This window comes from Hyaena hyaena, unplaced genomic scaffold (genome assembly GCF_003009895.1).
Source record: "Hyaena hyaena isolate Hyena2069 unplaced genomic scaffold, ASM300989v1 scaffold_43, whole genome shotgun sequence".
In the NCBI taxonomy this organism is placed as follows: domain Eukaryota; kingdom Metazoa; phylum Chordata; class Mammalia; order Carnivora; family Hyaenidae; genus Hyaena; species Hyaena hyaena.
In genome coordinates this window covers 4,412,703-4,434,018 of record NW_024080675.1, presented here as the reverse complement: position 1 = coordinate 4,434,018, position 21,316 = coordinate 4,412,703, and the positions used below count along the sequence as shown (strand labels likewise).

Here is a 21,316-nt window from a genome sequence, read left to right as displayed (position 1 = left end):
GGTTGGGCCCAAACCAAATGCCCAGCGTCCTTAGAGAAAGGGGCGATTTGGACTCAGAGGCAGACAGGCACGGAAGGAAGATCGAGTGGAGAGGCAGGGAGAGAAGACAGCCAGCCACAGGCCAAGGAGAAAGGCCTGGAACAGACCCTTCCCTCATGGCCCTCGGACTGAGCAGACCTGCAGACGTCTTGCCTTGTGCCTCCGGAACTTCGAGACAACACATTTTTGTTGCTGGGGGTACTTTGTCACCGCAGCCCCAGCCAGCTAACACAGCAGGGGGTGGATAAGGTTCTCTACCACCTTGGCTGGGAGATGGGGTTGTGCTTTTAAAGAAAATGGGTGTGCAGAAGCCATCACGGGCCAAGGCGTCAGAGAGGTCCGTCTCTTCACATCTCTGCAGAACCGAGGGCAGCAAACGTGTACCCTTTCACCAGGCTCAAAACAGAGGCCCGGAGAACTTTCCGCCTCTCCCCAGCCCGGCTCTTCCTGCAGGGTGCTCCCTGTCCTCTCTGCTCGCTCTTGCCCAGGACAGTTGGCGCGTCACCTGCAGATCCCCAGAGCCCTATGGGATATTCTGTGACTCCCTCCAACCCACCCCGGCTCTTCCTCCCGCCCTGCCCCGGGAGCACTGCCTTCTCATACCAGGCGAGGGCTTTCTGTTGCTTCTTCCCCCAACCCCCCCAGCTCCCCCAGTGGGCTCGGACAGGGCCCTGGAAACCACGCTGGCTCTCCCAGGGCCTTAGCAAAACACGCAGTGTTTGTCCTCTCCCCTCGCAGGCTGTAAAAGCTTGGACTTGTCTCCCTGAATTACGAAGGGTTCCAAAGACGCACCCTCACTTGGGGGGGTGGCCGAGGGGAGGGGGCCCGGTTCCTTTCTGGGGCACTGCCTGGCTGGCTTTGCAGAGCCCAAACAAGATTCATTACCCTGGGGCCGGGAGCAGGGAGATACACCGCCTGACCCCGCAGACCTGCCCCATATGTCATGGGCCTGTCAGAAATCTCCCAGAATTCCCTTTATTATCTAAAGGTCGCCACCCGGGCAGCGCTGAGAGAGCCCGTGGTCTAAACTAAACTACAGGAGCAATCAATTTCAAGCAGCTGCCTTCCCCGCCACCTCTCCCCCCTGCCCCCTCCCCCTTCCATGGGCTCTGCCCTCTTCAACCCCCTCTGGGGGATGGTCAGGAGGAACAGGCCTCGCTGTGGCCACCTCGCCCCTGGGGCAGAAAGAATTTCTGCGAATTAGCGGGACTCTGAGTGTCGGGCCCTGGAAGCAAGATGGCCCTCTGCGCTGCATGGAGCCTAGAAAGGTCACCCCGCTTTCCCCCTGCCTCAAAGCTGGACCCTGCTTAAACCATCCTAGAAGTGGGGTTACTGTTCTGGCAAACGTTACAGGGTGAAAGGATAGAAAAAGGGATTCTCAGGCTTCTCCCAAAGGCAGGAATAAAAGCGGGGCTATGGCTTTGCTAAGTCGAGTGAGATTCACCCCGGGAGACTTCGCGACCTGAGAGCCACGAGTAGCATACAACAGCAACTGTCATTTGTTTCCTGTAACAGTAATAATAAAAAGGAGCTACGATTATTTTTATTATCATTGATTAACCCCTGGCTACGCGGCACACTGTGCTAGACCCTTTCCATATGCAATGGAAAATCCTGTGATTATCTTGCAAGATGGGTGTTATTCTACCCATTTCACAGATGAAAAACCAGAATCTCAGGAAGGTTGAATAACTAACTAGACCAGTGTCATTTTGCTAGGAGGCAGGACTTTCTGATGCCCACGTTTTCGTCACCATTCTACCCTGCCTACATATTTAGGTGTTATTTTTCAACCAAACCCTCTTATCGCTGGTCGGGGAAAACCCAGTGGAATGATCAGTGAGATCTGGCAAGTACTTTACTTGAAAGGTCAAAACCTGAGGCTCCCATTTTGTTTTGGTAATGAAGCCGGCTGTTGTTGGGGATCACGGGCTGAGATATCTGTTGCAAAGTGGATTCTGGGGCTGTTTTGTGGCAAGAGGTTTGAGAGCTGGCACACTCTCTTTTCAGAGACATTTCAAATGACCTTTCCAAGAAGCCTGGAGATGTGTCTCCTACCTTCCCACCCCATCCTTATACGGGAGAGCCACGGGCTCAGAGGTTGAAATGGGGCAGGAGAGCAAGACACAGGGTAGAAAGTGCCCGACTAAATTGTTAAATAAATTACAGTTATTCCATATAATGGCATATTATGCTGCCATTAACCGTAATGTTTTCGAAGAATAATGACTCAGCTCCGATTCACAGCAGTGGGAGGGAAAGGGAGAGAAAAGGAGAGGGAAGAAAAAATCCAAACAAAACCCCAGGCATTCATTTCAGCTCTCAGGCTATGGACTGGTCCTCAATCCCACTTGCTTTCTCCATAAGCTGCCAGGTCGTTCTCCTCTTGAAAGAAAACTGTAATGCCCACCCTCCCCCCAAGCCTTCCGGAGTCCCCGGCGCTTCCTGCGTCTCTTGCAGATGCCCCTGCCTCTCTCCTCCGTGGTGGCTCCCAAGGCCGGCCACGGAAGTGGTCTGGGGACGAGGAGATTTCCCCGTCATGGCCGCTTCATCCTCGCGGCCAGAAAAGGAGCCATTCCTGCCAGATCGAGCTGCATTTCCTTTTTTTTTTTTTTTTTTTGTAAATTTTTAATGTTTTATTTATTTTTGAGAGAGAGAGAGCGAGCAGGGGAGGGGCAGAGAGAGAGGGAGACACAGAATCCGAAGCAGGCTCCAGGCTCTGAGCTGTCAGCACAGAGCCCGATGTGGGGCTTGAACCCACGAACCATGAGATCATGACCTGAGCCAAAGTCGGACGCTTAACCGACTGGGCCACCCAGGCGCCCCCGAGCTGCATTTCTTAACACTGTCCTTTTCCAAAAGTCAGGCTTCCCTGAAGTTCAAGAGTGGGACTCCCTGGCCAGCAAGCCCGTGTCGTCTCCCTGAAAATGGCACATGTAAGACTGTCCCGGAGACTATTTGCAGAGACGGACCCTGGTGAAAGCCATTGGCGGCTAAGATTCGGCCACAGACACCCTGCCCACTGTGCCTCATGCCTGAAACCCCATGTCTAACTTTGCCAGGCACGTGGCCAGAGTGGGATATCCACCCAGGGAAACCCCTTCTGTTGCCCAGATCGGCTCGAGGCTGGATGGCCGCGCACCCAAGTTCAAGCTCTCCCCGAGCTGGCTCTGCTTTGTCCAGCTTCCCTTTTCGCCTCTCCCAGAGGGACTCCACTCCCGACAAACTCAACTCCTGTGCGGGGTCCCCAGGACACCTTGCAGAATCCCCCTCTGCAGCCGCCTCTCCCCAGAACACCTGTGTCCACTTTCTTCTTTGCCTTTCCGAACCCTGCCCATCCTTCAGAGCTTCAAGAGGCCTCTAGGACCTCCCTACCCCGAGTCGCCTGTCTCTCCTCCAAAGTCAATCAGAATCTGTTGATTTTAGCACACCCTGCATTGCTGGGTTGGCTCTCTTGTTATGTGGCTGTGTGTCCTATCCATTGAATGAGAGGCTTTTGGAGGGCAGGAATACTCTCTCGCGCTCTTCAGCACCCTGTGCAGGGATAGCATGATGCCTTTCACTCAGTTCTGTGCTCAGTCTGAATCATGGAGAGCAGGGGAGAGGGGAGACGGGGATGCTCCTTTGCTTTTCTCAGCTACCAGTCTGTCTTTGGCATGGTGTGGGCTACCGCACTTGGCTCAGTCATTTGTCATAACTGATGGAGGTAGTGAAGACAGGAGCAAACTGTTTGGGAAGGACCCTGCTTGGCATTCATCTTGAACCCACTGGGGAAAGAGCAAGTGTCGCTGGGAGGTGGATGAGGTGGGGAGAAGGATGAAGAAGGATGGGAGGGATGTGTGTGTGTGTGGGGGGGGTGGTGAACGCCAGCTCTGCCGGTGAAGGATGCACAGCACAGGATGCACAACTTTTCATGCAGGGAAAGTCTCAGCAAGAGAGGTCCAAAGCCACAAACTGCACAAGTTCACAGATTTCACGATGTGCCTATAGTGATAAGTGGCCAAGTGACAGCACGAGTGATCAAGAGCGGACTGGGGTGGGCTGCGATTCCCCCAGGGAGGCTTCCAAACAGGGCTCTTCTGCAAGGGGGTCAAGCTCACTGCGGTGCATGTAGCCAGGCAGCAGGTGCAGAAAGGAGACCTGGCCTAGGGTCTCGCTCAACCACTTCCTAGTTCGGTGACCTCGAACATGTTATTTAACTTTTCAGAGCCTCGGTCTCCTCAGTCTGCTGAAGGACACCTCACAGGATGGCAGTGAGGTTCGATGAGATCATGAACTTAAAAGTGTTCTGCGAACTCTACAGCTGTGAATAAACACCAAATTACTCTGGTTTCTGGTTTTGGAGAAACACCGTGCAAGGATGTCACCTCCTTGGCAGCAAGGGCTGCCCTGTGTGTGCTGGTGACAGAGGCCAGAGGCCCCGTTTCAGCCAGGTGACAGGCGATTCTTATGCCTCAGAAGCTCCGGAGGCCCTGGCCTCACGGGAAGAACTGGGTGCTGCCGGTCCCTGTAGCCTTTCTCCCCGGTCCCCTGAGCCCCAGGCTTTCCAACTCACCCCCACTTCCTCTCACCTTGAGGGTGATTTAAGGGCCACTTCTGCAGCTCTTGGTGATTCATCCAGGTGCCCTTGTCAGTAAAGAGTGACGGGAGGAGGAAAGAGGAAAGCTGGCCCAGAGGAGGAGGAGGAGTCGATGCTGAAGACAGTCCCGAGCTTTTTCTGGGCTCTTCCCATACCCGCTCTGGCCAGCATGTGGGGCGAAACTCCCCTCCCTGATCCTCCCCTGCATCTCCTCCTCTCCAGTGCTTTTCTGAACTGACAGCCAGCCTCCGAATACAAAGTTATAACTCCTTTTTAAGAGGAAGCTTCTTAAGCAGGCTGGGTCCCCACCCTTTGCCTTCCCACCTTCCGTTTCTATTATTTTTCTCTCTTTGTCTGAGAGTCTGCGCTGCTGCAGAAAAGATCCTGAGCTGCCAGGCAGCCTCTGTTAAGTAACAGGCACATTCACACTCACGCACACTGAGCAGGGGGAGTGCTCTGGGGCTGGATAAAAGGGACGCATGTAGGGCTGGGAGGTGGCTGGCATTCCCGAGAGAGATCTGTCCACTTACGGGGCTTGTCTGAGCTGAGATGCAGGAGCCCTCGGTCTGTAGGGCCCTCAACACCTGGAGTGTCATTAAACCCCCCGGTGAGCCAACAGAGGAAAAAAGAGACTTTCTGAGACCCTTGCAATCCTATCGGCTCGGGACATCTAGGACCCCAGCCCTAACTTTGAGGGAAAGTGAAGTGCACAATTATCAGAGAGGCTGAGTCCCGGGAGAAGAATGTGCTGGAGGGGAAAGCAGGGGAAAGCAGGCTGGTGCAGCGCTGCGGGACCAGGAGCAGGAGATGAAAAGAACTCCCTGAGTGAGAATCTGGCCCGGATGATGAATGGGGTGTGAGAGAGGAGCCTGGAAAAGGGTAAACAGCCAGGAGGGAAGCAGGAGGAAAGGGAGGGGTGAGGAGAAAGAATGTTGAGGTCAAAGAGCAGAGAAAATGCTCTTGGAGTGATTGATTCAAGATCCAACATGTTGCACACCCGGAGGGATGCACACGTGCACGCGGGTGTGTTCAGCCACCGCCTCCCCTCGCACGCCCCTGCCAAGGGGGTGAGCAAGTCCATTTCTCTGACAGACCCATCCTGTGCTCTCTGGAAATCCTTTCCTCTGCCATTTAGTTCTCAGGACCCTGTCCCCCCGTCTCATAATATAAGCTGCCACATGTGCAGTGATTTGAGGGTTCACTAGGCATTCCCCACATCAGCAACCACAGCAGGGCCCCTGCACAGGCGAGAAGACAGGTATATCCGGGGTGGAATATTTTGGCAAAGGTACTAGATGTGTGAGGGGGGACTTTGGTCTCCCGGGGTCAAACATGTGGCTCTGCTGCTCTGTGGGCTGGGGCTGGAGGTGCCACCACGAGGTCACCTGCTCCAGGGATCACTCTCTGCCTCCAGGTGGCCAAGACTCTGGTCATCCTCAGGGAGACGCTGAAGAATGGGGGGTGGGGTATCAGTAGCTCAACTCAGAGTTGAGTTCTCGAGGACCACCCCCCCCCCGCCCCTGTGAAAGAGGAAAAGGCTTGGTGGGGGGTGGTTTCTGGCCATCCACAGAAAGCCATTTGGCTCCTCCCAGCCCTCGCTGGGCACAGGGTAGAGAGCTTCCAGGGCTGGTGCAGGTGGTGGCTGATTGAAAGATTCCAGAAGTAGGACTCTGTAAGGGAAGAAGGTGGGGTACCACAGTCCCCGGGGCCCCCGATCTGCTCTTATCTGTGGGGCAGAGAATTAGCCACCGTGTCCCCCTCTGAAGACCGGCCCATTTCCCCAGTCCCCGCAGCCAGCACGAGAGCCCAGGCACCTCCTGCCCGCTGTGGGAATGCTCTCTCATCCACCTTCTCCAGGTCTCTCCCCCGGCCCTCTGCTGCTCTTCAATTGCCAGCCCTGGCAGATCACTGATTAATGCAGGGCTGTTTAATAACCCTTCCATTTCGATGAAACAAGCTGTCTTGTTTTCTTTATTTTTAACACAGACTTTCGCTTCTTTGCTAAGCATCGTACTGTCATTTAAATTTCTCTGTCTCCAACCAAGCTGATAATAGACTGGAGTGAGCAGCTGCTTCTGTCCTGCTTATGACAACGATTAGAAGTCAGAGCTGTGCAGGCACAGAGCCGACGGAGACTCGCTTCCGACGGGTCTGCCCCTGCTTGGAGACAGAGTACTCACTTGAACGTGATTACGAGAATTCTGGCTCCAGAGGAAACCGGGGCTTAGCCCAGCCTAGCCTTCTGGGCACCCTGCTCCGAGGGGAGTCCTGGGGGTGACGGTGTGAGAACCAGATCAATTTACCATGGAAGGAAGGCCAGCAGTGCTGGGTCATTCTCATGAGCCCACACTCATGAGCCGGAGCCAACACTCAACTTCACTTCCAATGGAGCCTTTCTCTGTTGTATTTACTCAGCGGCAAACAGGGACTCAAGGTCACGAGCCCTGGGAGTGGGTGGGAATCTCAGCCATCATCGATCACACCTTTCTACTCCACAGAAGAATCCCTTGGAGATCTGGTTGTCACCTTCCAACTTCTGCTTAAATTCCCTAACTGAAGTAGGGCTCATCCCCTCCCTCAGTGGCTCCTTCCAGGTCAGACAGCTCTGGTTAATCTCTCTCTCCCCCACCTTCCTGCAATACTTACACTCAGCTAGTATGAACGCCATTTATTTGCATCCCCTGGTCTCCCTCGCCATATTGCAAGCCTGTCAAGAGCCCGGACGGTGATATGCCTCCCACCCATTATACTTGGCACATAGGAGATATTCAATAAATGCATGTTCAATCAAATTAAATTATATTGCAACAACTTCAATCTCGGCACGTAAGGTACCTTTCTTCTACCTGGGGCAGGCCCCTGCCGAAGCTTCCTGTCTTTCTCTGATCTGGGCGAGTGTTCTGCCTCTTCCTGTCCTGAGGTTACAAAGGGCTGCTTCCCGTGGCCAGGACCCCGCTTTTCCCTCCAGGCCCTGAGGGACTACACAGCTGGTGGAAAGCTCGGCCAGGAAGGCTGTGGGCATGCGGTGGGAGCCAATCAGGTGGCCTGGACTGGGGCCTCTGGCTCTCAGTTCCCCCCTCTGCCTTGGCCGTGGCTGCCTGAGAAAGCTCACAGGTGCATGGTGCGCAAACTCCGGCTGGCCTGACGCTCCCCGGCAGCGTCCCGGCCAGCACAGTCCGCAGGCAGCTGCTCTGGTCATTGTCTCACCCTCTTCAAGTTGTGAATGCTGAGTCTATAGAGACCGAGACTCAAACAGGGCCCACAGTGCCTCTCGGGGAGGGAGGGGCGGCTCGGCCTTGCCAGAGCCATTGACCGTGCACACAGCAAGGCTTGCGGTGGATGGAGGAAAGCTGGCTGGGGCCCCTGGAGAGAGGGGAGCCTTTCTCCACCACGCGGCGCAGCACCGCTTAGAGGCGGGCCGGGGGTCCTGGGGCCCCCGGGCTGGCAGAGAAGGGGAGACATGGGTTCCCAGGGACCAGCGCTGCACCCTGAGGTGCCGGCCTGCCCCATCCCAGGACCGAGTGGGGAGGTTGCTGGGCACAGCTGGGGAACGAGGGACTGGAAGAGTAGGCGGCTTGGTGGGCGGCTCAAGAGTGCTGGGGAGGGCTGGGGCAAGTAAGCCCCCATGCAGGCGGAGGCCGGTGGACGGCCACTCACTGTGTGACTCAGGGCGATCCACTCGCCCAGCGTGGACTCGGGTGTCACACCTACAATGTGAGCCTGCGTAAAAGCTGCCATCAAATACTGAGAAGCGTCTCCCAGGTATTCTATATGTGACACCATTCCTCTTGTAATTCAAGCTGGGCTCTCCAAAGTGAGGCAGAGAAGAAAGTCTAGGTACTTCGTCGGACTCATTTGCCACAGCCGGCTCCTGGACGGGGCTGTCCGCGCACAGGACCCCATCCTCCCAGAGCCGCCTTCCCCTGATCTGCACTTTCAACAGGGGCCATGGCCTCTTGTGCCTCTGCAGGACCTAGGGGGGCTTCTTGGGCTAAGAAAAGCCAGTTGATACATCTCAGCTGACTTCCAGCTGCTTTGTTCAGTGATCAGCAGCGGCCAAGGATCGAACCCCTTGAGGCCCATGGTCCAGCTTGGGCTCTGGGCCGCGCTTCCCGCCAGTGCCCTCCGTGCCGAGTCCGTCCCAGGAATACTCATGCTCCGAGGAGCTCTCTCTGCAGGAGAGATGCAAGCCCCGTTGCAGGCGGCCAGGGGCCCAGGAGACCTGCCTCGCATCCTGCCGTGGCAGGCCGCCTCCCAGAAAACTGCCAACGTACCGGTTCTGTGACACTGTCATTCCTCTCTACTCTTAAAGCTGCAGGCACTGAAAACCCAACGGGAGCAAATTCAGATTTCAGACTCCAGCCCCACTGGTTAAATGTTAACCATGAGCCACACACGTGGCTTGCCTCGCAGTTTTCAGCCTCCATTGAGTCTTTTAACTATTTTTACATAGAAGAACCTTTAGCATATAGATTTTCTTTAAATAAAATCTTATTTTCCCAGAAAGTTCCAAACAAATTCAGAAAGAGAGAGAGAGAGAGAAAGAAAAATGTCCCTAGCTTGGCTTTATTCCTGCTCTAAATTTTAGAATAGTTTTGCACATTTGCAACAACTGTCATTTTTCCAAATCCCCTAACCATCTTCCAACGCCTGGCTCTAGAAACAAAGGCAAGCGAGGGTGCTTGGGTAGTCACGAAAAGCATCCATTTCTGCTATACAGATGGAGAAACTGAGGTGCAGCGTACGGGGCCGGGAGCCAACTCTCCGAGAGCATCCTGTGGCTCCCCTTGGCCTCCCCCTGTAACCAGAGAGCAAATGGTGGATGAGCCCCTGTGGGGAGGTCAGAAATCTTACAGGAAGAGGGGAAAGTGACAAGTGTGAAGGCAGGCCCTTTGTTCTGTGCACCAGGACCTCATTCTGACCCCAGACCCTTCCTGGCCATCTGTTCCAACACCCCTTGGAGGGTCCAAGCCTCCTCTACAAGGGCGTCAGGTGTGGCTTCCTGGTGTCACATGCAGTTCACAACATTTTCCTCAGCGTCTCCCAGCTCGGTCCTCCGGCCCAGAGACCCGAAGGGCTCCACACCCTGGGGGTCACTCGGAGACGGCTGGTGGGCTTGGAGTTTGCTCACTTCTAGACAAAACTCAGAGGGGTGTTCGCCCACCAGAAACCCCGGTGACGTGGGCTTTAACCCCACAGAATGTCAACGGGCTCGTCAGGAAGGTCCAGGGGGCTGGGGTGAGGGTGGGGGGGGCAGTCTTGTCAGGCGACTGGGAGGTCCTGGCCGCCTCTCTCTTGGAACACACCGCCACCCGCCAGCGTGAGGAGGAGGCCAGGGAGAGCCCGCTGAGCCAGGAGAGGGTCCTCATGTCTGGGGACAGGGAAGGAGCCCGGTCTTCCGGTCCGGCTTTGACCAAGGCTCCGGCTGAGGACCCTGCAGTTGAGGAAATAGCCTCTTCTCCCTCAGGTATCTCTGTTGCTCACGACAAAAAAGAATGGGAAGCCTGGGGAGCAGTCAAGGGAGGTGGGAGGTCAGAGGCCAACGTAATATTTACCCAGCCCAGCCGAGGGCTTTCGCTTTTATGAAGCAGGAAACCGCTTCAAAGCGGCAACATCCCCTCTGCTAGCTGGTGCTAGCTGGTCTGCTGTCTGGTCCCCCTGCCTCTACAGGGCAGGCAGGCTTTTTTGGTTTTTGGGTTTTTTATGTTTTTGACCTCCTTTTCCTCTCCTCCTGAACCTTCCCTCTCTCCCTTAATGGGAGGCGCGTCTGCTTTGCCTCCTGCTCAGAGAGGTTCAGCGGCCTGTCCAGAGTTTCAGAGCAGTGGCACGGGTTCCCTTGACAGTCTGAGCCCGTCTTGTCCCTGGGTTACTCGTTGGCTCTGCGAGTGAGTGGCCTACCGCTGTGGGACACGGGGCAGGTACTGGGGTTACTTCTGAAGCCCCCGTTCGGCAACCAGAGCTGAAAGTAGAAACTGGGGGACAGAAAAAGACCCGGGACACGAGTGGTTCTTTACACTGGGGGGGTGGGGAGGCTGTCATAAACTCCTCTTTTCTTACACAGGCACACACATATCTTATACACATACAAATAGACATGCATTTACATATACCTACATAGATCAAAGGCCTCATAAAGCCCGAGCAGGCCCCCTTCCTCCCTCCATCCGAATTCAGGGTCTGCTCACCCCAGATTTTATAGAAACATTTTAAGGTGAAAGGAAAGTACAACCTTCCGCCCCAAGACTGGGTCAAGTTTTTACTTAGAGTTGAAATCTTTTAACCACCTCCCGTTCATCCCCCCCTGATTTCTTTCTGGACAGAAGCCTTCTCCAGGTAGGAAACAGGCCAGAGATAAGCTCTCTTGCCCAGCCAAGGTGTAGGGATAAAATCCGGATTCCTTTTTCATCTGGGGTCCGATCCATTTAATGAGTTCATTCAGGTAAGAGTGGGCACGGGAACAGCGGGAGACTGGACACTTACATGGGAGCCCTGATGAGTAATAACATTTCCTGATGAACTACAGGGGCATCGGGCCGCCAGCTCCAGGGGACAGGAAAGGGATGCAATTTGCATAGAATGCAAGGTGAAAAGCCCTTGGGAGCCCAGGGCCTTGGAGATCAGGCTCTCGGATGTTGACTAACAGAAAACTACAGTGTTGTCGGTTTTCAAATCCGTGCAGGAGAATGAGGGATAGTTCTGAGAAGCTGAGGAACGACAGAGTGCCAGACAGTCATGCTTGACAGGAAACCAAAGTTCTCAGGGACGTGAGTCTCTCTCCTGGAAATCTGCACCTTCCACTGACTGGAGCCAAAGTTTCCAGGTGCTTCTGTGCCTTCACTTCCCCCGACACACCCTCCACCCTGCCCCGCTGTTAACTCCATCCTGACTTAGACTGAAGTCTCCTTGGAGGATACTCCAATCAACTTGGAGGCTGATTCCCCCTCCCCGCAGGATAGGGTGTTTTGAAGGTAGGATCTATTACTTTTTTGTCTTAGTTTTGGTGGCACTACGTTCCTACAACCGCACAAGTGCCAGATTTCTATGTGTTTAAACGTAGATGGATTCCAATTCCTGCTTTCGGTGTCCTCCTATTTGGCTCAGTGCAAGGGCAAGACCAGTGGCATAACAGTCCAAATACCAAGGCTAGGGTTGGAGGGGATGTCCTGGGGTTCCCCCCTCCCATCCCTCAGCCCAAAACAAGCGGGAGGGAAGGGAGGGTGCTTAAACCTAGGAAGAGATAAGCTGGGAGGTGAGCTCCCTGACCATGCAGACCTGCACTGAAAGGTGCCTCTGTCAGAAGCCTCCTCTCTCTCTCTCTCTCTCTCTCTCTCTCTCTCTCTCCCCTTCTCTCAGCTTCAGAGAGAATGCTGTTGTGGGGGGCACAGAGGAAAGAGGTTCATTCAAGGGCTATTCATGCTGAGCCTCAGGATCCCTCCCCCCTCCTTCCTTCTCAAAGACAAGTTGAACTTTCCGAGGGCAACTCCATTGCCTTTTATCTCCCACACTGAAAGTAATTTTAGCCAAGGAAAAGCAGGATTAAACTTTCATAACATGATACGTTTATCTTGTTCTTCTTTTTTCTTTTCTCTCTCCTCCCTTCCCTGCCTCTGCTCTGACCCCAGGTAAACGGGAGCCAAAGGGAAGCCCAGATGAAATATCAGAGGCTGATATCAGATCTGAAGAGATGCTACTTTCTGGCCCCCTGCCCATCCCCAAACTTCGATATTTTTCCATACTCATGTTAGACAGCTATTATCTCCCCAGATGAGAGAAGCCTCTGGACTCTCTCCCTCTCCATATTGTCCTCTGCTGAAATGAAAGGGGAGGATTATGGTTCAGAGAAAGGCTCCCACCGAGAATATGAAGACCAAGATTAAATCAGCAATATGACGTTGACATGCGTTCAGTTCCTGAAAAGGCTTTTTAAAAAAGTCTCCTCAGGAGCAGTTCAGTTTTGCCATCACCTGGAAGGATCTCGAAAATCCCCATTTAGGGAGCTGGAAGTGGGTTGGGGGTGTAGAGGGTGAGGAAGGCATGTGAAGGCGCCATGGGCTTGGGCCAAGAACTCCTACTGCTGATGAAGAAAGGCAAGAGCCTCTTGGCGGGTAGGCCAGCATACTGGATTGCCTGCAAACTTAAGAGGGTGCCCCCTTCCCCAGAGGCCCACCCCCAGACACAGCCTGTCCAGCCAGACCTCTCTCTTGCTGCACACAGTGATGGGCCACCTCTATGTAATGCTGCAGATGGTGGCCCGGAGGTCCCACTGGCAATAGAACCCTACCAGTTGTAGTCTCTGGGTAGTGACAGCTGGCAGTTTCTAATATATCTAATTTTTTTCTTCTCAAAAAAAAAAAAAAAGCACAAAAACCACAGTTTAGGGCCAATCCTGGTTTTCAAGAGCCCCCTCTAGTGGAGATAACCTGTTACTTCGGTTTCCCATGGCTGCCCAGATGGAGCCTCCCCTTGCCTGGGAAGACAGAAGAGCTCCCTTCTGCCTAGACTCTTCTTTCCCACCTGTGTTCTGTGTTCGCTCTCGGATCTTTGTGCCCTGTTCACACTGTCAGTCTCTCTGTCGTATCTCTCCGTGCCGTCACCCTGCTTCTCTGTGTATCTGTGACTGTTTCTACATCTGGACTTGGGTCTTTCCATGCGCGCCTTGACTCCGGCATGTTGGTCTGCGTGTTTGGTTCCTCTGCTGTTTGTTTGTTTTTCTGAAGTTCAAGTTTTTCTGATGACCTGGAAATGCTCTGACACAGCCTTGGATGGAATGGCCTTACTCAGAGAGCCCACCTAGGGACCTGGCGCCCGATCACAGAGGCACTAAGACAGGCCAGTGGTCCTGGAAGTGAACAGAACTTGGATAGAAACTCTCCCCAACCCCACGCCCCACGCGAACTTGGGCGGCCGGGCTGACACTTATGCTTGAAACACCATATGACTCGAGTGTAGAGCTCTGGCTCTGGGGTCTTGAGTGGAACCAGTTTGCTCCCCTCAATCAGCTCTCCCCACCATCGCCCCTGCTTCCTGGTCCCTGACATGCATGCTGCCATGTGAACGACAGGGATGCCCGGTGAAGGGACAGCTGGCCGTGGTGGGTGCCCATGCCAGGGAAGAGGAGGGGAGAGGGTGGGCGGAGGCCAGGACAGAGCCTCTGGCTGGAGCGGGAAAGGAGACAGAACAAATGTTCTGCTGAGCCTGAGGGGGACATAGAAACACCTGCTGGGCCCCTGGGCTTGGAGACATATCCTCCCCCCCCTCCCCCAGCTGGAGATCAGGCCAGGGCAGGGGGTTAATGGTTAACCAAGTGTGGGAGCAGGGAACTTCTGCACTGCTCAGGCCTAAGCCTTTTCATTCAGCTCTCACCCTCCTTCCTCTTCTTCCTTTACACTCTTACCCGGTAGGGACCCTGCTCCCCAACAAAGAACTTTCTCGCCTCTATTTCTGCCCTCGAATTCCAGATGGAACAGTGCAGAGCTAGATAAAGAGGTTCCATATGCCCCAGTGCCAGGGAATGGGGCCCCGGAGAGCCAGAGGGCTAAGCCGAGCAGAAAAGGGGTGTCTCGCTCTTACCATCCACCCCTCCCAGGGCGCTTTGGGACCAGCCGTTTGACCCCGGGAAGAACTGTCTTTCTCTGTCTCCGCAGGGCTCACCTTTAGAAATGACCAAAAAAGACGTGGACGCACACCCAGCCTTCATTTACTCTAATCAGGCATGAAATCTTTGTAACTAAGTGAAAAAACTGTTTCCCATAAGGGAATCGGTTCCATTCATCATTGTTGGAACTGAGCATATGTGAAGGGGGAGAAATAGAATATTCACGTCTAATGAATTGATAACAGACTGCCCCTGGGTGAGGGTGATAGCGATGGGGGTGGGGGTGCAGAGAAGCTGTAAAACTACAGCACCTCGAAGCCTGTTTCCAGCAGCTTCCCTGTGGACGGTCCTGAATTATTTGTAGTTAACAGACTGTAACACAATGCTCCAGTCTCTTTATGATCAGAATGGGGTGGCTGGGGGTGGGGGGATTTGGCTTGGTGTGGAGCTCCCTAGCTCTCCGCTTGCCATGATGGACAGAAGTATATCAGGCCCCCGTCTGTGTGTGTGGAGACAGCTGTGTGGCCATGCAGAGAGACAGCTGGGGAGAAGGGGGGCTGTTGTTGCTGGGGACAGAAATCGCCTGTCCCCACACAAAGCTCATATCCTGGGGAGGCCCCTGTAGGAAAGGAGGCAGGCTGGAGACTATAAACCCCCAAACGGTGATGACTCCAGCACTGTAAATATCCCATAGTACCTGAACTGGAAGTTTAGCTTGCTGCCAGCCAGCACCGGGTCCACTTAACCGTGTCACTGGTTTCCCTTCCTGCTCGTGTGTTTTCTTACAACATGCCCATGAAATAAAGATTACCAGAATCATCAGAAGTATTGGCAAATGGGAAAGGGGCCTAGTGGAGAAGGAGTTGTTCTTCGAGGGTTTTCTTTTTAACCTCGTTTTAAGCACAGACTCCAGCCTAACAGACGGGGTGAACTTTTACATTCACCACACCCACAGCTTTTGATGGTCAAGTGTGTTGGAGGGTGGATGGTCCCCGACTCTTTGGGGACAGGGATGGGTGCTCAGGCCAGCTCTGAAAGGGGAGTCACCAACCTTGCACTGACACGGTTTCTTTTGGGGGACGGACATGGGACCCCACCCTTTGCTCTTCATTGGGACTTGGGTTCAAAGGCCAGCCAGCCCCTCTGCCCTGCTCCAGACTGTGGGATACCCCCAATCCTCCTGTCCTGGCACAGAGAAGGGCTAGGCAGGGACTCTCCTGCCGACTAGTGACCCCTGGGCAGAGAAGACTTCCCAGTACTTTACTTTGCCCCTTCGGATCCTGCTGATCCTTGCCCCCAATGCACATCGCTCCAAATGTCATTTCCATTTAACTGCTTTGCAAGCCAATTTGCCCCGTCCTAATGCAATTTGCTGAGGACAGCGAGGGAGCAGAGAGGGCAGCCTGCGGTGCCCTCCCTTTATCATCAAGTCCCTGAAGAGGGTCGCTGGGCGGACAGAGGGGAAAGGTGCTTTCAGGTAATGCAGGGAGGGCAGGGCACATTCCGGGATGAGGAAGGCTGGGGGTGAAAGGCAGCAGAGGTGCCAGGTGGAAGGAAGGAAAAGAAAAACAACCTCACTAGGGTATCTTGACAGAGTGCTCTCAGTTTTCTTGGTTCCCTACCCTCTCTCCTTCCACTCCAGACCCCTCCGGACGCCCCCCCCCCCCCAGGCCAAGAAGGAGAGATCACAGGTAATTAGTTCAAATGGTGCTGCGTGAGGTGAGGGGGAAGTTAATGAATTCTCCTCTCTTGCCAGGAGGTCAGAGGAGAGAGGGCTGCTGCGAGCAACTCCAGGCGCTTTCTGGGGTGACTGCACAAAAGTTGTGCATTTCAATTAGGAATAGCTGAATTCCTCCAGCCAGAGCTATCTCTTCCGGGGCTCTGTTGCTCTGTTGAAGGCCCCAGAATCCAAAGCCTGCCCAGAGGGAAGAATGAAGTTTCAAGGTCTGGGAAAGAAGCCCAGCAAGACAGGAGCCTGCTACTGTGTGGGGAGGGGAGGGCTGAACCTGACTCCTAGTCCCCAAAGCCCGGCCCAGCCCAGACACCCATCTTACTCAGCCGGTCACAGACCCTGTCCACTATGCTTGTGAGTAACAGGAAGGGAATGAGTGGATCCCTCAATTTTTGTGGGTGCTTCTGATCTGCCAGACCTCCAAACCACGGCTCCAAGTTCCAGCTGGCAGCGCCTCCCTCCCTGAAACTGGTCCTGTCGCTGCTATATCCCTTCCGTAGACACTTCTGGCATGCCACTGCTACCCTAGGATCTTACATTCCTGCAGGAGACCGGATCAGATTCCGTGGCCCATTTCAGGGGGCTCTCGTTCCTAGCCTCTTAATTGACTTAACTGCTCCCAAATCTTTTACCCACCCCATCCCCCATTATCTATCACTCAGAGCTGAGCGTGAGGGGGCAACTCCTTCTAAAGCAAGGGTCATGCCAAACAGGTGGACATTTGCCACTGTCCTGGAATGGCAATGTCTGGCGATTCTCTTCTTGCCCTTCCAGACCATGATTACCATTTACAGAGACTACCTGTGGGATGGAGAAAAAGAGCTAGAACGTTCTAAGATCCCTCCATCACTTGTGGGGTGGGGCAAGAAGGAAGACTTGGAGGGAAATCTTTTCAAACGGTTTATAAGGAGCCTTTCCGACCCTGGGCAGGCACCTATTTCAGCTCCCAATCCTCTCGTGCTGCTCAAACCAGAGGATGGTGCTGATGGGCGCTTGACCACGAGGGAACACGGAGAGGGTCATGGAGCGCTTGGCCCCGCTCAGTGCCTTGGAATCGCTCCCCGAACCTCGGGCACCCCGCGCAGATGATGCATCCCCCTTCCATTCCCCAGTCCCCTGATTGGAAGGAACAGCCGGCGGCCGCCGGGGACTCAGGCACCGGACGGAGTGAACGCCCCCAAATCGAGCGCTGGCCACAGTGGCCTCGGGCTCCCTTGCTCCTGCCTCCGAGGCCCGCTTTGGGCGCCAGCTCTCGGGACAGCCCCGCCACCTCCGTGCTCCCGAAAGCCGCAGAGTGCCAGCAGGTGCGTGGCCGAGACGCGCCGCGGAGCTCCCTCGCCGCCAGGAGCCCGTGGCCGCCCGCGAAGCCGGGGGCTGGCGGCGGCGGCTCCGAGTGCGCCCGCACCCGCGCGCACGCCGCGTTCCGGCCCGCGAAAGTGGCCGAGCCCGCGCGGGGACACGCGCGCCGCAGCGGAGCCCCCAGGCTCGCGGGCCGGGACCCCGACCAGGCAGGCGGCCGCGCCAGCAGCGGCCGCGGTTGGGGCGCGCGCTCGGGGAGAGGGGCGGAGGGCGCCGGCGACCCCGAGCGCCCGGCCCCAGGCGCCTCTTACCCAGCTCGGCGACGTCGGTCTGTCCTTCCGCTCTCTGCCCGTCCGCCTCGGCCGCCGGCTGCCGAGGGTGGCGCGCTGCCCCTTTCGCCGCCCGCAGCTCCCAATCACGGGAACGACCAAATCCACATGGAGTCCAAATTCATTAAAATCCACGTCCAGCCGCCAGCCACTTATCTGTATTCCTGAAGTGGCCCCTCGGTCTCCGGTCCGCGCGCCCCTCAGTCCCCCGTCGCCCCGCAGCAGCCCGGCGGCGCGCTGTCGCCGGCTCGCGGGGGGAATCCGGAGGCGCCGAGGGGGCGTGTGGGGGTGGTTGGCGGTGTCTCTCCTGGGAAAGCAGCAGAGCCCCGGCTGTCTTCAGATTTTTCCAGCGCGACTTTACGGGCTCCTCTGACATCAGCAAGCCCGGCGCTTCCTTCCCTTCTTGCTCCCCGGTTCGGTCACAGTCCCATTTCCTCCGGGAACCTGGCTTTCTAGATCTATTTCGGGGCTGGCTCGGCTCGCTCGGGCGCTCGCGCTCCCCGCTGCTCCCCTGCTCGCGGGGTCTCTCTCCAGATCGCTCGCCTTCCCGGCTGACAAATTCCCAGCAACTGCGCTCGGCCACCCTCCCGCTCCAGTCTGGCGCGGACGTCGCTGCGCCCGGCAGCTCCGGCTCCCGCGGCGGCGGCGGCGGCGGCGGCGGCGGCGGCGGCGGCAGCGGCGGCGGCGGCGGCAGAGCCCTCAGCGCCGGCCTCCCTATATTACCATGCAGCTCATTATCATAGAGGCCGCGCGCGTTAACCCCCTCCCTGCCGGCGCGCCCGCCCGGCCGGGGCCGCGCCCGCCAGCCCCCCGCCCCCGCCCCCGCCCCCGCCCGCCGGGACGGCCTCCTCCTCTAGCTAGCTGTCAACAAAGGAGAATCAGGTTTGGTTTGGGGAGGCCGCCAGGCTGCCGGCCCTGGGCCCAGCTCAGCCCGGACCCACCGGCCACCTTAAGTGGCCAAGGGGGCAAAGAAAATCTGCCAGGGCCTGGGGATTCGGGTGGAGGCCTTGTGAGCTCAGGTGGTTTAGCCCCCGCTGCAAGGAGCTCAGGGCTCAAGCAGAGTGGGTGAGGACAGTGATGATGTATGTGCCCTCCCCCCGCCCCCCGCCAGCATCACCTGTCATTGCGCCCATCCTGCACACCCCCCTCTTCACCTTTAATATGAGTGAGGGGTGGGTGGGGAGGAACAGGTCTTGGCTAATGAGATTAAGAAGATGGTCGGAATTGGTGGGAGCAAATTTCCTCTGCTGGTGCATTTCAAAAAGCCAACAAGCTGTCAAATGAGGTTTGAAGTTGCTGTTATTAATTATTATTTTTATAATGCAAAGATGAGCCTTGCTCTGAAGCTCAGGCTTCCAGCTCTATTAGGGATCCTGGGCCTCTTGCAAGCATGGGGTGCGGGGCGGGGAACCAAGGGGCGCTTTCCAGATTCAGGCCCTGGGAGCTTGCCTGGTAGAAGAATCAGAGGTGGAGGTAAGATAACTTATTTTAATAACCTAAGGTGAGAGGTTTCTGGATTCCGGATGGCGATGCCTGGGTGCTTTTACGACCATTGATTCCGTGCCATATAGTCTCAGTAAGTCTGCAGAGCCTGGACGGGGCTTTCCGAAAGAGGCCTGCAAGCTCTACCCCAGTGAGTTCGCAGGATTTGCCTAGCCCCTGCTCATCATTAGAGCACCCACGAGTTTACTCAACATGTTCTAGTATTCCAATAAGCTCCATCTACTGCCCTCTCGTGGCCACAGTCCTCAGTGGTATAAATAGGAAAAAAACAAAAACAAAAAAAACCCAAAAAAAAACAAACCCCCCAAAAAACAAAAAACTCCCGGAACCCTGGAGGGAATCACTTAAAATTCTCAGAGCGGGAGCTTGGAAAAAGGGGTGGCAGTGGTTAGAAATTTAGACTCACAGGTGGTCATGCAAATCATCCACTCAACACAGTAGAGGATGTGTGTGCTGGCATATTTGGACATTACTTCATCTACAGAAATTGGCTAATTCTTCAAAAATTCTTTCATCATTGTGATTAGCTGAAATTTGTCTCCCCGTGACTTTCACTGGTTACTCCTGGTTCGGTACTGGGGAGCCACATCGAATCTCTCTGAGCTGTTTTCCCTGATCCATACCTGCTTTTTTTTCTTTGAACTTCTTTAGCATTTATTGCTGGCACCCCTCCAGGCAATTATCATAAGTTACTCTGTATTATTATTTATTTCTTTTTATAAGTAGATCTTGTCTCTTCATCCAGTCTTGTCTACCCTCTTATCTCTGAGTAGACTGTATGTAAACCACAATTTATTAAAGAATATGATTTGAATAAGATGGTAGAAGACTTTGGAATATTTCTCCCCTTTGTTCGATACACGAAACATCAGTCTGGCCAGCTACAGCCGGAGGTAAGGTTGAAAGTATCCAGCTGATAAAGCTTGAGGCTGAAAATGAGGACCTTCTGGTTTTAAATCAAATTCTATGTGACCCTGGAAAGGGGTCACATCTCTTCCCCATGTTTCAATTTAATCACATCTTGGGAGGATTAATATACAATTTAAATAATTTTTAAATACCATCTTCCCCATCCACAGTCCAGAAATAAATCCTAGAATGAAGAGCAAGAAAGAATAAAATGAAACAGACCCCTCCACTCACTCCCTCCTTCATCCTTAGTCTTCCCTGTGTTTCCCAAATGAAAGGCAGAGAAAGAGAGAGAGAGAAGACAGGTAAGAGAACACAATAGGGGCACCATGACACAATGTCACCAAGTTTCCACATTGTCACTGGACTTGGTTTAAGATCTGAGTCCTGTAAGTTGATGGGAGTACCTGTGGTCAGCATAACAGAAGAACACTAATCCGGTCTACTGGGCAGTGCCTTGGATGAAGCACACTTCACACCTCTGGGCCTCAGTATGTCCATCTCTAGGATGGGAATTTCTACCTTTGGTCTTCAGATAGTTGATGGACTTAAAATAGATCTATGTAAAACTGTCAGAAGAATTAATCATATCATTAAAATGGAAAGGTTTGTTCATGTTTTTAGTCCCAAAAGGCTAGAACAAATACGGATCTTATTAGTTAAGCACGTAATTATAACAATATATCTTGAGAATTATAAAAAGAATAACTCAAGTTGATGGTTTGTATTTAAATATAACATCCCATGGGGCAGTGACAATATACATGAGTCTTTGGTCTTTAAAGGTGCTCTACAAGCAGATCCCTTTGATCGCTGGGTTGTCATTCGTTCATTCGACAAGTATTATTTATTAACAATAAGTTTATGAGATTTCTTCCTTTAATGGAATTGTATACTGTACATGATGATTTCTTCCACACATATTTTTTTTTAAAGAAATCATGCTAAGAGGCTTCATACCCTCAGACCTGTCCATGTCTTTCTGGAACTCACATTTCCTGATATCTATCTGGCCTTTAATGTCCTCCTCCTCATCCTGACCAGCTGATGTCAAACCCATCACCCTAGGGGACACACAGAGCCTTTGCCAATGCCTTGTAGTGCGTCCTCATTTCCACAAGGACAGATGGCCACAGCCTAGCACAGTTCTGGGCAAGTAGTGGGTATTTAATAAATGCTTACCCAGTGAATGGATGAATCGATGGGTGGATGGACACCTGTTTGTCTCGTGCCAAGTCCTCATCTTTAGAAAATCCTCATAAGCTCAACAGGGTTCTCCTCCACCCTGACCCACCCGCCCCTGCCATGGCCCTGATGCTCCTGGAACCTCA

The 21,316-nt window shown here is 54.3% G+C and overlaps 1 protein-coding gene across 4 annotated transcripts in view; it reads right to left on the bottom strand.

Annotated features, from left to right (window-relative positions):
- The window catches only part of PLXNA2 (plexin A2), a 211,598-nt gene extending 193,376 nt beyond the window's left edge, over nucleotides 1–18,222 (bottom strand). For 3 of the 4 annotated variants that reach the window (XM_039230124.1, XM_039230125.1, XM_039230126.1), the window contains exon 1: nucleotides 17,556–17,639. The gene's annotated coding sequence lies outside the window, so the exon portion shown is untranslated. Of the gene's footprint in view, nucleotides 1–17,555 lie in introns of all 4 variants that reach the window. The other variant, XM_039230123.1, reaches the window with a different exon arrangement.
- Between the last annotated feature and the right edge of the window lie 3,094 nt (nucleotides 18,223–21,316).